Here is an 18,556-nt window from a genome sequence, read left to right as displayed (position 1 = left end):
AAAGTATTGTGTGGAGATTAAATATAATGATTAATAATTAAATCAAAACTTTGAAACTCCTATTCCAAAATATTCATGTCTCATATATACATGCTTATAGACATAATAAGCATGTATCATGATTTATTAGCTAACACATCATCCATATGTCAATAGACATCAATATTATTGCAATCCATGGTGCAAAGAGGGGAGGCACTAACCTAAATATGTTTTCGAAACACTTTCCCACAAGATGCTTTGATATTGGAATAGCATAACACATGGTGAGTGAATTTGGAGAAAGGGGTCTCTTTAATTATGAAAAAAGAGAGACACAGTAGGTTAACTATTTTTATATAGGTACTTATTTTATAAGTGATATTACTTTTTGGTTAAAAAAATGCAACATGTTTTTATAGGAGCAGTGCTAGATGATGTTCTGGTAATGCAATCCATTCATATCCAAAGTATGGAAATAATCAAATAACAAAACCCACCAAAGTTTTCTCAACATCTCGGATAAAGAGTTTAGGATGTTGTGGCTAACACAATCCATTCAAATCCAAAGCAAGAGCATATGATGTTGCAGCCAATGCAATCCATTCAAATCAAAAGCATGGAAATAATCAGATAAAAAAACCCACCAGAGCTTTCTGAACACCTCGAATAAAGAAATTCTCTATGAAAACATGACCCTTGAGAAGTATCAAAAGTCTTTAAATTCCTCAACCAAAAGAAAACTATGAAATTGAGTTTATTGATATGAATTATGCACATTGTCTTGGGTCTCAAGAGACCTTCTAAGAATGAATTTCTTCAGATACAATACTTCAAGATGCCCTCCTTTCTTTAACTGTACTTAAAGAGTACAATCATAGTTAAGGGTTCATGTTTAATATATGTTTAAAGAATTTCATGGATAAATCTAGACTAATATACATTTCTTAAAAGAAAGTATCATCATTTTCATACATTTTAGGATTTTAAATTTTTTAATTGATATGGGAAGTGAAGATCCTTCTTCGTCACCAGGCCCTAAACACATGGGTAGTGAATCTGGCAAGAGGGACCTCTTTACTTCTGCAAAAGGAAAGAAAATGTAGGTTAACTATTTTAATATAAGTTTTTATTTTATAAGTGGTCTTACATTTTGTTTAAAAGATGCCACATGTTTTTACAATGAATTATGATGTGACTAATATGATCCATTCAAATACAAATCATAGAATTAATCAAATAAAAAAAACTCACAAGGCCTTTCTCAACACCTCAAATAAAGAAATTCTCTTTGAAAGCATAACCCTTCAAAATTATAAAAGATGCCACATGTTTTTACATGAATAGTGATGGATTATGATGTGACCGATACGATCCATTCAAATCCAAATCATAGAAATAATCAAATAACAAAACTGATTAGACCATTTTCAACACCTCGGATAAAGAAATTCTCTTTGAAATCATAACCCTTCAAAAGTATCAAGCACCTTCAAATTCCTGAACCAAAAGAAAACAATAAAACTAAATATGTTGATATGAATTATGCACATTGTCTTGGATTTCAAGATACCTACTCAAAACTTGAATATTTTAAACTCAAGGATGTTTAACAACAAGGGTCTACATATCCTATGGTCCTTGTACAAATTCATATTTGCATTCAGAGACCGGTATGAAACTCAAGACCATTTTCATTAAATTGTTTTGGAATGTCTTTTCTCAATTTTAGTATTTTCATGTTAACATATTAAAATTGCTTCCATGACTTTGATTGTAAGTCTATTATTTGTATTTTCATCTTATTTTGAAAGAAATTGTGTGTTAGGATATTCCGACACATAGGAAATAGTTAAGTTCAACTTGGTCTAGTATAGAGTTAGGTATAGAGTTAGGTAAAGTGTGTTTCTTTACCGTTGTACATTTTGTAACTTACAATCCGACGGTCACGATATGTAGTGATCCGACGGTTCACTCTCTCCTCGGTATTACCGACACTTGATCCGTGGCTTGACACCCGATTGGTCCATGAGTTCTATTTAAAGCGCATGGAGGGTCATTGTTCGGGTAATCCATGCATGAGAGAAGCTTATGTAAATTTTCATTCTTTGATTAATAAATTGCCTGTAGTAGCCACGTTGGTGCAGGCCGTGGACTGTTTCCCTCTTTGATGGTTTTAACCACGTCAAAAATACTGGTGTATTGATCTGTGATCTGGTTGTGAGCGGTGTCCTTTTGGTGTTCTTTCTGAGGAACTTACGCTGTAAATTCCTACATGGTATCAGAGCTATTTGAGGGCCGCGTCTGTTGGTGATCCAAATCTGAAGCCGGTAGAACTGCATCCGACTACCGTTTCCTAGATCTGTTGTTTCTGACTGCTTTCGGGCTGAGAGGACTGCTCTGTTGTGTTCGGAGCATCTGTTCCAGTGAGGAACCCCTTTTGTTTCACGCAAAAAGGTTTCCGGTAGCCCTAGCTGCGTCATTTTTAAGATCTGGAGGTATACAGTCTTTATTTGCAGTTTACTGTTATTTTCTCTCTGCTTATTTTGGTTTCGGTTTATTTATCTTTTTTTTAACCGGATCTATACCTTTAATTTCTGCGTATGCTCTTTGCCCTGCGACTCTGTGCGATCTGGGCAAATCAGAAACAGAAAGGAAGGATTTTTCTCATGCGTATGCTCTTTTCCCTGCACCTTAGTGTGATCTCGGAAAATCAGAAACATTGAGAAAAATATTTAGTTTTTCGGCTAAAGCTAACTTTGATCCGCAAGGTTCATTTTTTAAAAATATCTAGTTTTTTGGCTAAAGCTAACTTCGAGCCATAAGGTTCGTTTTCTTTGCATGCCCGTGTTGGGTTTTGTGTTTTGTGTTTTGTAGGGAAAAAGAGCTTTCTCAAGGCAAGCACGCAAACCAAGGCCCCCCCCCCTCCTCTCTCTCTCAAATTTTTTGTATAGATCAATTGGTTCAAAGCTATTTTAAGAGAGTAGAGGTCTTGGGTTCAAGTCTCCATTTTGTGGGGGCGGATTTTTTCATTCCCGCACATTCGCGCACTTTGCCGGCAACTTCAACATATTTTTTTCAAAAAACCATAACCTCTTCATCCGGAAGCCTTTTTCAGAGCCGTTTTTTTTTAAAACAGCCTAATTTTTTGAGATCTATCCATTGAAACACTTACTTTCAGCATCTTCAGCTTCAGTTTTTTTTTTAAAATGGAAAGTTCATGCCAAGTCATTCTTGACAGCACTAACTACTTCCAATGGATATCCTACATGGAAGATTTACTTAGAAGTAAAGGTCTCTACAGAATAGCCACAGGCCAAGAGAAGAAACCAAAAGATGAAGACAAGGCTACAAAATGGGAAAATAGACAAGATCAAGCACGTGGTTTGATAGGGATGTCTATTTCTCCTGATCTTAGATTCCATATTGCAGAACTTGATACTCCTCATGAATCATTGGAACAAATCACTAAATTTTTTGGGATTAAAAATGAAATTAGAGCCCATCAACTTGAAAATGAGTTGTTTACATTGGATCCTAATAATTTTTCTTGCATTGAAGATTTCTTGTCCAAATTCAAGACCCTTAGATATCTCTTGGAAGGTGTTAAGGTTAAGAAAGAAGATAGTAACCTTATTTATTCCATCCTTACTAAGTTGGGACCAGCCTACTCTCTATTTGTTTCCACCTTCCATTCTACAAGGGAAGCTTTCATTTGTCAAGGAAAAGACTACAAGGCCCCTTCCTTTGACTCATTTTGTGATTCTTTAATAAGAGAACAAGAAAAACTCTTACACCTTGGTCTTCTTAATCTTGGAAAGTATTCCAAGAAAGCGTTAGCCGCCCAGTAGCAACCAAATTCAAAGAATCCTAAGAAGTCATATCCTAAAAAGAATGGTCCTAAACCAAACAAGGGTCCTAAGCAAACTCAGCCTCAAACTGAAAGATCATTTCAGCAAAATGATAAGACCAATAAAAACAAATGGAATAAGACTGATAGACATTGTAACTTTTGTAATCGAGATGGCCACTTAGAATCTAAATGCTTTAAGAAGATGGAAGCCTTGGAAGCCGCAATGAAGAAACATAACATCCATGTGGAGCATACTTCAACTTCAACTTCAGGAATGGCACTTTCTGCATGTCGTTGTCAATCATCTCAGTCTGGTTATGCATTAAATGTATCTTCTTCTTCTCATTCTCATGAGTGGCTCATTGATTCTGGAGCCTCTTATCACATGGCCAAAAACCAAGCCATGTTTTCTTCTTTAAATGATTGTAACACCAAAAATATATATGTTGGTGATGATAGATCTCTTAATGTTGTAGTGATTGGAACTGTTCATCTAGACAATGGTCAGTTTAATGATGTATTATGTGTTCCAACCTTATCCTGCAACCTTCTATCTGTATATCAGATAACTCATTCAGGTGAAGGTAAAATTTTTGAATTTTCACCTCATGATGTTGAAATCAAGGATCTGAGAGATCCTAAACAGATTCTAGCTACTGGTATTGCTGATGATTCCACAAGGTTGTATAAGTTTCACAACTTTGGGTCATCAAATCTTCCCTCAGTATTTGTTACTCATAATGATGAAGTGAGCAAACTTTGGCATGAGCGATTTGGTCACTTAAACTATCGCTCCCTTCAGCATCTATGTAAAGAAAATATGGTGACAGGTCTTCCTATGGTATCTTGCAGAGATGGTGTTTGTTCCGGATGTGTACTCGGAAAACATCATCGGGACAGTTTTGAAAAATGTGCCTCTTGGCACGCCTCAGCCCCTTTACAGCTTGTGCACAGTGATTTATGTGGTCCACTTCCTGTTGCTTCATTCTCTGGCTGCAAGTATTTCTTAACTTTCATTGATGATTTCTCCAGACGCACTTGGGTATACTTCTTAAAACTCAAGAGCGAAGCATTTAACACATTTTTGGCCTTCAAAGCCTTTGTTGAAAAATAATCTGGACATCAAATTCTCAAGCTAAGAACTGATAATGGTGGAGAATATGTTAAAAACACATTCATCAACTTTTGCACCGAAAATGGAATTCAAATGCAACATACTGTTCCATACACTCCACAACAAAATGGTGTAGCTGAAAGGAAAAATCGCACCTTAAAGGAAATGGCTAATTGTATGCTGCAATCTAAAGGATTCAGTCTTAGTTTTTGGGCCGAAGCAACTAATTGTGCAAATTATATAATAAATCGCACTCCTACTAAGGTTCTAAAGAATATCACTCCAGAAGAAGCTTGGAGTTCCATTAAACCAGATGTAAGTCACTTTCGTGTTTTTGGAAGTGAAGCATGGGCCCATATTCCAGATGAAAAGCATAAAGCTTTAGAACCTACGAGTGAGAAATGTACTTTTGTTGGATATTCTGAAGATGTAAAAGGTTATAGACTTATTCCATTTAAGTCCAAAAATGTTATCATTAGAAGAGATGTAAAATTTGATGAAAATAAATCGGCCTGCGAGCCTAGTCCAGCGGATGTGCCACCTCTTCCTATCTCTTCTACTTTTGAAAACATTTCTTCTTCAGATGATGAAAGTGAGGATGACAATCCTCCCCCACCTTCTCAGGATCCTCAACTTCCAAGATGGGTCCGTGCTACTCGGGATGCAGTAGGTGATCTTGCCGGTGATCCTACAGATCAGCGACGTACACGTTCTCAGTTTGAAAGAGCCTCTTCTTTACTGGCTCAAGCTCCAGTAAATCATGATCCTGACACTTTTGCAGAAGCTTCAGGCCATCCACATTGGGAAGCAGCTATGAATGAAGAATATCATTCATTGTTGGCAAATGATACATGGGATCTTGTTCCTCTACCAAAGGGACACAAACTTGTTAGATGTAAATGTGTTTACAGAACCAAGTATGGACCAGATGGGAAAGTTGATAAACATAAAGCTCGTCTTATTGCTAAGGGCTTTTCACAGGTTGAAGGCATTGACTACACTGAAACCTTCTCCCCTGTTGCCAAAATGAACTCTATCCGCCTTGTTCTTTCCCTTGCTGCCTCTTTAAAATGGGAATTCCATCAGATGGATGTTAAATCTGCCTTCTTGCATGGGGACTTGCATGAAGAAATCTATATGGAACAACCCATTGGCTTCATCCAAACAGACTCCAGCCTTGTATGTCGACTTAAGAAATCTCTTTATGGTCTCAAGCAAGCTCCTCGGGCTTGGTATGCCAAAATGGATAGCTTTTTTTTAGAATCTGGCTTCTCTAGGTGTTATTCTGACAATACTGTCTACACCAAGAAAGTGGGCAACTCTCTTATCATCCTTGTTCTTTATGTTGATGATCTTATTCTTACTGGTAGTGATCCCAACCTTATAAACCATGTGAAGTCCAGCCTTAAAAAGAAATTTGAAATGACAGACTTGGGACACTTACACTATTTTCTCGGTCTTCAAGTATTGCAATCCAAGGAGGGTATTTCCCTTTCCCAGTCCAAGTATGCTTGTGATATTCTTCGTCATTTTCACATGGAAGACTGTAAGCCAGCCCCTTCTCCCTTTCAGTCTGGAGTCAAACTTTCAGTCTCTTGTACTTCTCCTGAAGTTGATGCTACCTTATACCGTCAACTTGTAGGAAAACTCTTGTATTTAACCCATACTCGTCCTGACCTTTCCTTTGCTGTTGGCCTTGTTGCTCGTTTTATGCAAAACCCCCGTGAAAGTCATTGGAAAGCAGCTAAAAGAATACTTCGTTATGTTCGAGGTACAGTATAGTTTGGGATTCATTACAGTGCCAAAGCAGCTCCTCTATTAGTTGGTTTCACTGATTCTGATTGGGCTGGTGACCGTGATGATCGGAAGTCTACTGCCGGTTATGTCTTCACTCTTGGTTCAGGACCTATTACATGGGCTTGTAAGAAACAGGCTGCCATTTCTCTTTCGTCAGCAGAAGCAGAGTATCGTGGTGCCGTGGAAGCTAGTAAGGAAGCCTTGTGGCTTCGTCAGATCCTATCAGAGTTTGGCTTTGAGTAGCAACATCCAACCACACTTTGGTGTGATAATCAAAGTGCCATTCAGCTATGCAAAGATCCAGTCCAGCATCAGCGTAGCAAACACATTGAACTACACATTCACTTCATCAGAAAGCTCATTCATGACCATGTTCTTGAAGTGCAATATTGTTCAACAGATGATCAGGTTGCAGACATCTTCACAAAGGCTCTCAGAGAGGCGAAGTTCACTAAACTTCGATATATGCTTGGAGTTCAGGAAGTTGTCACTAAGGGGGGATAGGCTCTAGTGCCTCCTTCCTTCTCCTATTGTGTCATATTTGTAAATTCTTCAATCCTATCCCAAGTTGTTCTTAAGGGGGGATGTTAGGATATTCCGACACATAGGAAATAGTTAAGTTCAACTTGGTCTAGTATAGAGTTAGGTATAGAGTTAGGTAAAGTGTGTTTCTTTACCGTTGTACATTTTGTAACTTACAATCCGATGGTCACGATATGTAGTGATCCGACGGTTCACTCTCTCCTCGGTATTACCGACACTTGATCCGTGGCTTGACACCCGATTGGTCCATGAGTTCTATTTAAAGCGCATGGAGGGTCATTGTTCGGGTAATCCGTGCATGAGAGAAGCTTATGTAAATTTTCATTCTTTGATTAATAAATTACCTGTAGTAGCCACGTTGGAGCAGGCCGTGGATTGTTTCCCTCTTTGAGGGTTTTAACCACGTCAAAAATACTGGTGTATTGATCTGTGATCTGGTTGTGAGCGGTGTCCTTTTGGTGTTCTTTCTGAGGAACTTACCCTATAAATTCCTACATTGTGAAACCGAGATTTGAGATCCCTTATTCATGTACTATAGAAGTTCCATTTGTGTGGGGTTTTAAGATACATTCCATGAAATTTTAGATCTCATCAAATTTGATCCTACATGCTCAAACTAGATTGTTACATTAGGAAAAATCTATGTTTTTGTTTTTGGAATAGTGGTCTCTCATCATGTTAATGAAATTTTAGATATTGAAATTCATTTCAGAACTTTTTCTGAGTGACTTTATTTAGGACAATTGATTTTGGCTTTTATTTTCAAAATCTATCATATGTAATAAGTTTGCTTAGAAAGAATTGAATTTGCTAATGCTGCCTCTCCTCTCAATTCAAGATGGAAAACGAAATCATGCAAAACAATGAGATTCCAACTGTAGGGTGACATGGTGTAGGATTCCAACTCTAGGATGACATGGTGCAGACATTGTTGGCCCGTATGCATTATGGTTTCAATTTACTGATCTTTTTAACTTTATTTTTCACTTTTGTTTTTTATTTGACTTATACAATAGAGAATTAAAGCTCTTAATAGTTTGTATGCTTTCACAATGTTTCAAATTGTTGAACTTGTTTTGAGTATTAACCACGTCTATGATTTTTCCGCCAGATGTTGTAGTTGCCACTTTCACTGTTAATGTTACTCTTTCCTACTCTGTTATGATTTCAAAATGTTTCAAATTGTTGAATTGGTTTTGAGCATTAACCACATCCATCATTTTTTCTCCACATGTTGCAGCTGTCACTTTTAATGCTACTCTTTCCTAGGCTACACCCTTAGGGCGTTTCTATTGCAACTTTTGGTGCAATTGCTAGTTAAAAAAAAAAGGAAAAAATGGAAAAAAAAGCATATAAACAACTATCATATGAGGGGATTTACAGTTTTTTGAGCAAATGATATTGATAAGCCATGATATTGTAACAAACGCTATTGACACACTACAAATCTCCATGATAAAGTGGCGTAAATCTCCATAGATATATATTTTTACTCTATATATTACTTCTTTTAAAATAAATAATAATATAAAGAAAAGTTATAATTTAGTTAATTTTTATAATATTTTATTTCTTTAATCACATGAGATGTATCATGGATAAAATTAATATTTTAATATTTATCATGAAATGATATCTATTAGTATTTATTGAATGTGTAATTATGCCAATTTTATGACAGTACACGAGTCAAATTTAACAATTTTATCTAAATTATCAATACATTTTTAAAAAATAATTCTATTGAAATATATTTTATTTCTATTCAAATTTTAAATTTTATATCAATTTAATTTATTATAATTTAAATTATATTTTTATTTAATTATGTCATAACGTGATTCAACTTTTATAACTTGAGTAGTTGAAAATTTATTTGGCTATTAATCCTTCTCAATATTTTATAATTTTAATTGTATTCTTATAATTCAGTACATGGAACCGAACAAACTTAACAATTTCATTTTGATCTTAGCATTACCATTTAAATCATGTCGGAATTGAATAATTTCATTTTAATCTTATCTTTACCATTTAAATTGTAATTTCATTTGAATTATCTTTACGTGTGTGACACGCAGGAGAATTATCATGCTCTTAGGTGTTTGAGATGGAGGAGAATTGCCATACTCTTAGGTAGGTGCGTGAGACGAGGAGAATTACATTATTGAATCCGCGACAGGTTCAGTGTTACTGGGGGGCGCACGTTAATAATGGGAAAAATGTTCAAACTGTTCCATGTCACTCACGACTTACGGAAAGGGGCGGCTAGACGTCGAGTCTGAAACTAAAACTAAATTGTGCAGAAATTGCGATAAAGTCGGAATTGAGGTCAACAAAATCCCTGAAGCTTAAAGACGCGTCAACATATCAAATGGTTGTGATAAGAGGGTGGGAATATGCCGTCATCTCAAATGCGTACAATCCCGATGGCTATATAAGCAACAAATCCTCTTCTCTCCACAGAGCAAAGCACCGTACTTGTCTTTGTGTCTGTACCAGCGATAACAACAGTACTGCTGCACAATAACCACCAATATGGCAACTCATTTCACTGTGGGCGCTGTTATTCTATGGTTTGTTTTTGCCCTTTCCGCTCTTTCTATCTGCCGCGGAGCTGTTTCGGATATTGCTACCCAAGATTTCTTCAATGGAATTTTATCTGCTGCTGCTGATGGCTACGCAGGAAAGACCTTTTATACATACAGCGACTTCATTAATGCGGCCAAAGCATTTTTAGTTTTGGCACGACCGGAACATCCGATGACAACAAGAGAGAAATTGCTGCTTTCTTCGCCAATGTTGCTCACGAGACTGGCAGTATGTATCCAATTTTATTTTCGCATGGCATCTAAATATATAGTAGATTGAAGATTTTAGTTTAGAATCGGCTGTTCATCTATATTGACAAACATGTTGTCTAACTGATTCGCAGATCTGTGCTACGTGGAGGAGATAGCCAAGAGCGCCTACTGTGATTCCACCAATACACAATATCCATGCGCATCTGGACAGCAATACTACGGCCGTGGCCCCTTGCAACTCACAGGGTATGTGTATGGGTTTATAGGCAAGCAATTGTTCGTGAGTATTTATTTATTTTTATTCGAATTTTTGGTGGCCATTAACTGTTGAATATTTTTGCAGAAATGCAAACTATGGTGCAGCTGGAGCTTATCTGGCAGTGGATCTGCTGAATAACCCTGGATTGGTGGCTCAGGACGACCTAACCTCGTGGAAGACAGCTCTCTGGTTTTGGAATGTGAACAGCGATTGCCACACCGCTATTACATCCGGTCAGGGATTCGGGGCAACTATTCAAGCAATCAATGGAGCAGTAGAATGCAACGGTGGAAACACCGACGAAGTTAACGACCGCGTCAATCATTGTTGGGTATTTTTGATGCAAAATACCAAAAACAAACAATATAAAACACAACAGAGGCAATGCTCTGTTTCCTTCACTCCAGGATCTTTTGTGCACAGGGAAGCTTAAAAAAAATTACTGAGGAACAGAGTATTTCACCACAATAAAAACATTTCCATTCATTAAAATATATGTCTGATACATATTCATCCTCTTTGCTGAGAGGGATTCACCACACAAAAAAAATTACATTCAACAAAAACATTTACTTTGTTTTCACCTGAGAATTCACTGAGCTGGGTTTACTGCTATAAATCCCCTTTTACATTCACTGCTGTGAAAAACAACTTACTGCTGTAATAAAAGTTTACATAAGTTTATTGCTGTAAAAAAATTTACACAGGCTTACAAAAATTCGCTCCACCATTTTCTTTATGCACTGCTGTGCAAAACCACACATGGTTTTTCTTACTCCTCTGTTTTTCAAAATACCACACAAAACATTACCAAGTATATCGTGTGCACTGCTGTGCATACATCCACTGGTTCTCTCTCGCTGCTGCGAACACACATTGTCTTTACCTCCCGTGTGCCGTACATACAAAAAAAAGGTCAACACTCAAAACATAAAAACTTATTACATACGATTTCATATATTTAATACATGCCGTATATAAACAAATATATATAAAAAATGGGACGTATGCCCATCACCATATTAAAGGCCACCACTTAATTCTACGTTGACACATTAAACTTCATGTCCTTTCTTCGACGGCGGTCAACTCAAAAATTTAACACTCCACGCAATAGTTTTAATTTGATGCAGGGCCGTATGTAGGTTTGAGCAATCGACGGTGGAGGGCGTTCAATCAAATCGGACGGTGGACAACAATATCGGAAGGTCGTTTGTCACCTAACTTTATCGCCCGAGAAAACTACGTTCGCTGATGTCAGGGGAGAGCCACGCGTCTGCTCCAGATTTTCTCGGGTTCAAGAGTACGGAGATTCCCTTCGCCGGAAAATGGACCCGAGAGCTCTCCAGCAGGTTTGCTCGACGGTTTCTGGCGTCTGCGTTGAAATTACGACTTCAACACTCCCCTTTAATTTCAACAGCTGGGCATTCGGTCATACCCAGACACTTTCTCAAAAATTCAAAGCTTTTCTGATCAAGTGGCTTTGTCAAGATGTCTGCAACCTGTTCTTGAGTCCTGCAATGTTCTAGGACAATTTCTCCATTGTTCACCAATTCTCTGATGTAGTGAAACCTTGTATCAATGTGTTTCGTTTTCTTATGAAACACTGAATTCTTTGACAATGCAATAGCTGAGCTATTGTCACAAAAAATCACTGTCGCTTTTGCCTGCTCTTGGCCTAAGCTTCTCAACATTCTTCTCATCCACACTGCTTGACATGCTGCTGCTGTAGCTGCCACATATTCAGCCTCTGCTGTAGACAATGCTACAATGGACTGCTTCTTAGAAGCCCATGAAATGGCTCCTGAACCCATATGAAAAACATAACCGGAAGTTCTCTTCCGATCATCTACACTTCCAGCCCAATCACTGTCAGTGTATCCAACCAAATCTGAATGTTCTGAGGCATTATATAAAATTCCAAACATTTTGGTACCTTTGACATACCCTAAAATTCTTTTTGCTGCCTGCCAATGTGCCTCCTTTGGCGTCTCCATAAATCTGGAAATCAAACTAACAGCATACATTAAATCAGGCCTAGTTGTTGTTAAATACATAAGGCTGCCCACAATGCTTTTATACAAGCTAGGATCAAAATCCTTGCTGCTGTCCTCTCTGCTGAGCTTTAATCCCATCACTGTGGGAGTGATTGCTGCCTTGCATTCTTCCATCTTAAATCTGCTCAAAATTTGATTTACATATCTTGCTTGAGATATAAAAATTCCTTTTTCATTTTGCTCTACTTCTATGCCTAAGAAGTATCTCAACAAACCCATGTCAGTCATTTCAAATTCATTCTTCATCACTGATTTAAAATTCTCAATAAGATAAATATCATTTCCAGTGAAAATAACATCATCTACATACAAGACAACAATTAAAATTTTACCATCATTTTCCTTGATGTAGACTGTGGGTTCTCCTTCACATTTTTCAAATTTATTATCCAATAGATATGAATTTATCCTGCTGTACCATGCTCTTGGCGTTTGCTTCAACCCATAAAGAGCTTTCTTCAATTTGCACACTTGGTGCTCTTCACCTTTCTTCTCATAGCCGAGAGGCTGTTCAATGTACACCTCTTCTTTTAACACTCCATTTAGGAATGCCGACTTCACATCCATTTGGTAGACTTTCCATTTGTTTTGAGCTGCTATGGACAGCACTGCTCTCACGGTTTCCATTCTTGCAACCGGTGCGAAATTCTCCTCATAATCTCTCCCATACTGCTGCTTGTACCCTTTGACAACCAGCCTTGCCTTGTGCCTTTCTATCTTGCCTTCAGCATTGCTCTTGGTCTTATAGACCCATTTCACACCAATGACTTCTTTGCCTTTTGGTAACTCAACCAAATCCCATGTTTTGTTTCTCTCTATGGCATTCATCTCCTCATCCATAGCTTCTATCCATTTCCTCTCTTTAATTGCATCTTCGAAATGAATAGGATCATCAACATGACAATACAAGGCAAACAAAGAATTCATTCCTTCATCATAAATGTCACTTAGATTTCTAAATTTCTTACCTCTTTCACTTGGTGTGCAAGTGCTTGAAGATGCACTTGAATTTCCTCCTTGTGGTGTGCTTGGAGAAGCACATTCATTTATCCTCAATGGTGTCCCTTGCTGTCCTTGTGTTGGCGCTGTTGTTTGGGGATGCATTTCAGCCACCTCCTCTTCATCTTCATCATGAGACAAACAGTTCTTGACATTCACTGTTTTCTCTATGCTTCCATCCCAAGCTTCTTCCTCAACGAATTGAACATCCCTGCTTACAAAGAACTTCTTGGTAGATGGGATGTACAGCCTGTAGGCTTTGGATTCATCACTGTATCCAATGAAGATGCATTTCTCCCCTTTGTTGTCCAACTTCCTCCTTAGCTGATCTGGTATGTGTGCATAGGCCACACACCCAAAAACTCTCATGTGGGTGACTCCTTGCTTTCTCCCACTCCATGCCTCTTCTGGCACTTTGTTCAAGACTGCTTTTGTAGGACACCTGTAAAATATATAAACTGCACAATGTACAGCTTCAGCCCAATACTCATTTGGCAAATGCTTTGCCTTCAACATGCTCCTCGCCATCTCCATGATGGTTCTGTTTTTCCTTTTAGCAACTCCATTTTGCTGCGGAGTGTACCGAGTTGTGAACTGTTTATGTATTCCATTTTCTCTACAAAACTTTAGGAATTCATTTGAGATATACTCACCTCCTCTATCAGTTCTCAATAATTTTATGTGCAGCCCGCTTTGGTTCTCCACAAGTGCTTTGAAGTTTTGGAATTTCTCAAAGACTTCACTTTTGTTCTTGAGGAAATATATCCAAGTCTTTCTTGTAAAATCATCAATGAATGTTAGGAAATATTGGCTGCCTGCTAGTGATGGAGCTTACATCGGTCCACATAAATATGAGTGGATGATCTCTAAGGGTGTCTTTGCCCTTATGCTTTTCCCTGATGGAAAACTTTCTCTATGTTGTTTGCCCAATATACAACCTTCACAAACGCTGTCCGGCTTCTCTATCAATGGTAATCCCTTCACCATTCCTTTTCTGCTCAATAAGTTTAGACCTCCAAAATTTAGATGCCCGAATCTCAAGTGCCATAACCAGTTCTCATCCTTTGGCACGCTTTGGAAGGCCTCTTCGGTGACTGCTGCCATTTCCCTTTTGCTCTTCATGTCTGCCCTGATCCAGAGAGGGAACATCCTGTTCCTTGTCATCTTCACTTCAACAATGCATCTTTTGCTGGGTGGTATATCCATGATGGTGCATACATCATTTTTAAAGAAAACATTGTACCCCTTATGGACAAGCTGTCCAATACTCAAGAGATTACATCTCATTCCGGGGACATAGTAGACATCTGCTATGGTTTTCTTTTCTCCTTGCTTTGAAAATATTTTTACTTCTCATTTTCCCATAACAGACACTTTACTATCAGTTCCTAGTGTGACTTCTGATTTCAAATTTTTATCTAGGGCAGAAAAGAAGGCTATGTTTCCGGTCATATGGTTGCTGCAACCTGAGTCTAAAAACCATATATCTTCACTATTTGTTTCAGCCATGTTACAAACTAACAATACATTATTTTGACTGTTGTTTTCTCTTGTAACATTTGCATTTTGTCTACTGTTCATATCATGCTGTTTCTTTCTACAATCACTTGCATAATGTCCATACTTTTTGCAATAATAGCATTGAACATTTGATTTATCATACCTTTGTCCTTGAGCATGATGTTGTTCTCTTTGTTGGCTGCTGCTTTGACCTTGGTTCTGATTTTGATTGCTGCCTCTTCCTTGTGCATTTGATGGGCTGTTCCTTCCACCTCTGTTCTGGCTTCTGCCTCTTCCTCTCTTGTTTCCTCTGCCTTGACCTCTTCCTCTTCCAAAGGACATCTGGGTCTTGAAGGCTTGCTCAAGAGATGAGTTTTCATTCCTACTCAACCTCTGCTCATGTGTTATCAGTGATGCATATAGCTCATCAACTGAATAGTTTGAGAGATCCTTTGTCTCTTCAATGGTGGTGACTATGGCATCAAACCTTGAGGGTAAGACCCTCAATATTTTCTCCACAATCCTTCTGTCTTCAATGGTTTCTCCATGAGTTCTCATTTGTGTGATTACACCAATCACATGAGTGAAGAATGAGTCAATGTTATCTGACTCCTTCATGCACAGATTCTCAAAATCCTTTCTCAGCAATTGTAGTTTTGCTGTCTTCACTCTCTCCATGCCTTGATAGGCTGTCTTGAGGGTTTGCCATGCTTCATTAGCTGTCTTAGCTGCTGCTAACCTTGGAAACATACTCTGATCTACTGCTAGATACAACAACACACGGGCTTTTGAATCTTTCTTCCTATTGCTCTTCAGCAGATCTCTCTCTGCTGGAGTTAATCTATTAAACTCAGTTTCATCTGCTGGTTCTTCAAAACCATCTTCAACTATTTCCCATAAATCTTGAGAGGCAAACAGGGCTGTCATAGTTATTGACCAGTAGTCATAGTTCTTCCCATTAAACTGTGGGAGCTGGGTGTTAAACATACCCATACCAGTGCTTGTGCTGGCCATTCCTTGCATTCTGAACTATGGCTTCAAATCCTTGACTGTGTGTTTAAACACTGACTGTTTCAACAGTAACCAACAAGAAAGCTTTGAAGAATACCTGAATCCTTCGCTGTTTGAGTGTTCTGTCTTCCTGAGAAGTTTTGCTGCAGCAACAACCTTCTCCCTTCAGCTTCTTTAACTTCTTTAAAGAGCCTGAGCCTGCTCTGATACCACTGTTGGGTATTTTTGATGCAAAATACCAAAAACAAACAATATAAAACACAACAGAGGCAATGCTCTGTTTCCTTCACTCCAGGATCTTTTGTGCACAGGGAAGCTTAAAAAAAATTACTGAGGAACAGAGTATTTCACCACCATAAAAACATTTCCATTCATTAAAATATATGCCTGATACATATTCATCCTCTTTGCTGAGAGGGATTCACCACACAAAAAAAATTACATTCAACAAAAAACATTTACTCTGTTTTCACCTGAGAATTCACTGAGCTGGGTTTACTGCTGTAAATCCCCTTTTACATTCACTGCTGTGAAAAACAACTTACTGCTGTAATAAAAGTTTACATAAATTTACTGCTGTAAAAAAATTTACACAGGCTTACAAAAATTCGCTCCACCATTTTCTTTATGCACTGCTGTGCAAAACCACACATGGTTTTTCTTACTCCTCTGTTTTTCAAAATGCCACACAAAACATTACCAAGTATATCGTGTGCACTGCTGTGCATACATCCACTGGTTCTCTCTCGCTGCTGCGAACACACATTGTCTTTACCTCCCGTGTGCCATACATACAAAAAAAAAGGTCAACACTCAAAACATAAAAACTTATTACATACGATTTCATATATTTAATACATGCCGTATATAAACAAATATATATAAAAAATGGGACGTATGCCCATCACCATATTAAAGGCCACCACTTAATTCTACGTTGACACATTAAACTTCATGTCCTTTCTTCCACGGCGGTCAACCCAAAAATTTAACACTCCACGCAATAGTTTTAATTTGATGCAGGGCCGTATGCAGGTTTGAGCAATCAACGGTGGAGGGCGTTCAATCAAATCGGACGGTGGACAACAATATCAGAAGGTCGTTTGTCACCTAACTTTATCGCCCGAGAAAACTACGTTGGCTGATGTTAGGGGAGAGCCACGCGTCTGCTCCAGATTTTCTCGGGTTCAAGAGTACGGAAATTCCCTTCGCCGGAAAATGGACCCGAGAGCTCTCCGGCGGGTTTGCTCGACGGTTTCTGGCGTCTGCGTTGAAATTACGACTTCAACAGTCATTACACCACCTATTGCAGTCAGCGTGTTGTAGACCCAGGAAGCAATCTTACCTGTTAACTTAGCTGTTAACAATAATTGGCCATCGCCTTCATAACCATCATATTACGTCAGTAATAAAAATATCGTGTTGCACTCAATAAAAGCGATTCAGGGTATTGATTATGGGTATTACCATAGCAGAGCAGGGTTCAACTCTGGTCGTATGTAGGATGATACAATTCTGCGACTCTAAATAAAAGGACAAATTTCTAAATAAAGTGACAACTTTCGCATAATGAGAACGAGCGATTTCTTTCTGCTCTTCACAAAAGTGATCCCGAATGGTTGAAATCACTACATTTGTGTCGAGATTTCCACAGGATTTGATATGGGTAAACATTATGGGTAATACAAAATGGCAACTTTTACCCCGATAATGTTGAAATAATAACGAATTATGCATTCAGTCAAAAGTAACTCATTAGAAAGACCACCTTTTATCACGAATATATACATTTCAAAGTAAACAGAATGTCTTCATTTTTTAATTTGCCCAATCGAGGAAAACAAAATTTGTATTAAACAAAAAAAAGGAATATAAAGATAAATAGGTGCTATTAAAAAGGATAAACATGGATAAACATGTAATATTATCTTGATATGCATTCTTATTTTTTTTAATTTTTTATTATAAACATGTTTCTTAAATTGTCATTGAATATTTTAAGTATCATTCGTATATTTTCATTCCATTTTTTAAATCGGCTGAAGTCATGCCTCCGGAGGAGTTTTACATACAGGGACTCATTTTACGTAGACTCATAGAATTAGAGCTCACATTCTGCTTGTAATTTTGATTTTCCTTTTTCTACGTATGCTTTAAAATTTCTCCCACTAATATATAGAGCTTTTAACATAATATTTAAAATAGTTTTTGATAAATAGTTTAACTTTCATAATAAAAAAATAATAATAATGTGTATTATTTTTAAATTATTGCTTAAGAAATTTTTCATATAAATAATATATAACATCGGTAATTTTATTTTTGTTTTTAGATCAAAGACATATTGTTTTTAGAGAGATAATGTGTCTTTAATCTTAACTATATTTTTGAGCAAATAAAAAATTATATTTAAAGTCTCTAAAGATAATATAACATAATGAATCCAGCAAAATATTTCACCATTGAAATAAATCAATATAAAAGGTATTTAATTAAAAATAAACTACAACATCATTCATGTACGTCATGTTTATAAGACAACAGGCTTTTTCGTTGATGTAGATCCCTTTAAATAATTATGTGACAAGATTACATATATAAGCATTGATTTTTAAAAAATGCTTGACATATAATGAAATA

General features: G+C 37.3%; 1 pseudogene across 1 annotated transcript; it reads left to right on the top strand.

Moving 5' to 3' along the window:
- The first annotated feature begins 9,773 nt into the window (after window positions 1–9,773).
- On the top strand, window positions 9,774–17,061 carry LOC149224033 (endochitinase 4-like; annotated as a pseudogene). The gene is made up of 5 exons (XR_016249690.1): window positions 9,774–10,106; window positions 10,222–10,336; window positions 10,434–10,680; window positions 11,611–11,701; window positions 16,940–17,061. The product of XR_016249690.1 is annotated as an endochitinase 4-like (transcript).
- Window positions 17,062–18,556: the final 1,495 nt, after the last annotated feature.

This window comes from Pinus tabuliformis, chromosome Q, assembly GCF_031772625.1.
Source record: "Pinus tabuliformis cultivar Carrire ecotype Pingquan chromosome Q, CPIR1, whole genome shotgun sequence".
NCBI classification, from domain to species: Eukaryota; Viridiplantae; Streptophyta; class Pinopsida; order Pinales; family Pinaceae; genus Pinus; species Pinus tabuliformis.
This window is presented reverse-complemented; position numbering and strand designations above follow the sequence as displayed.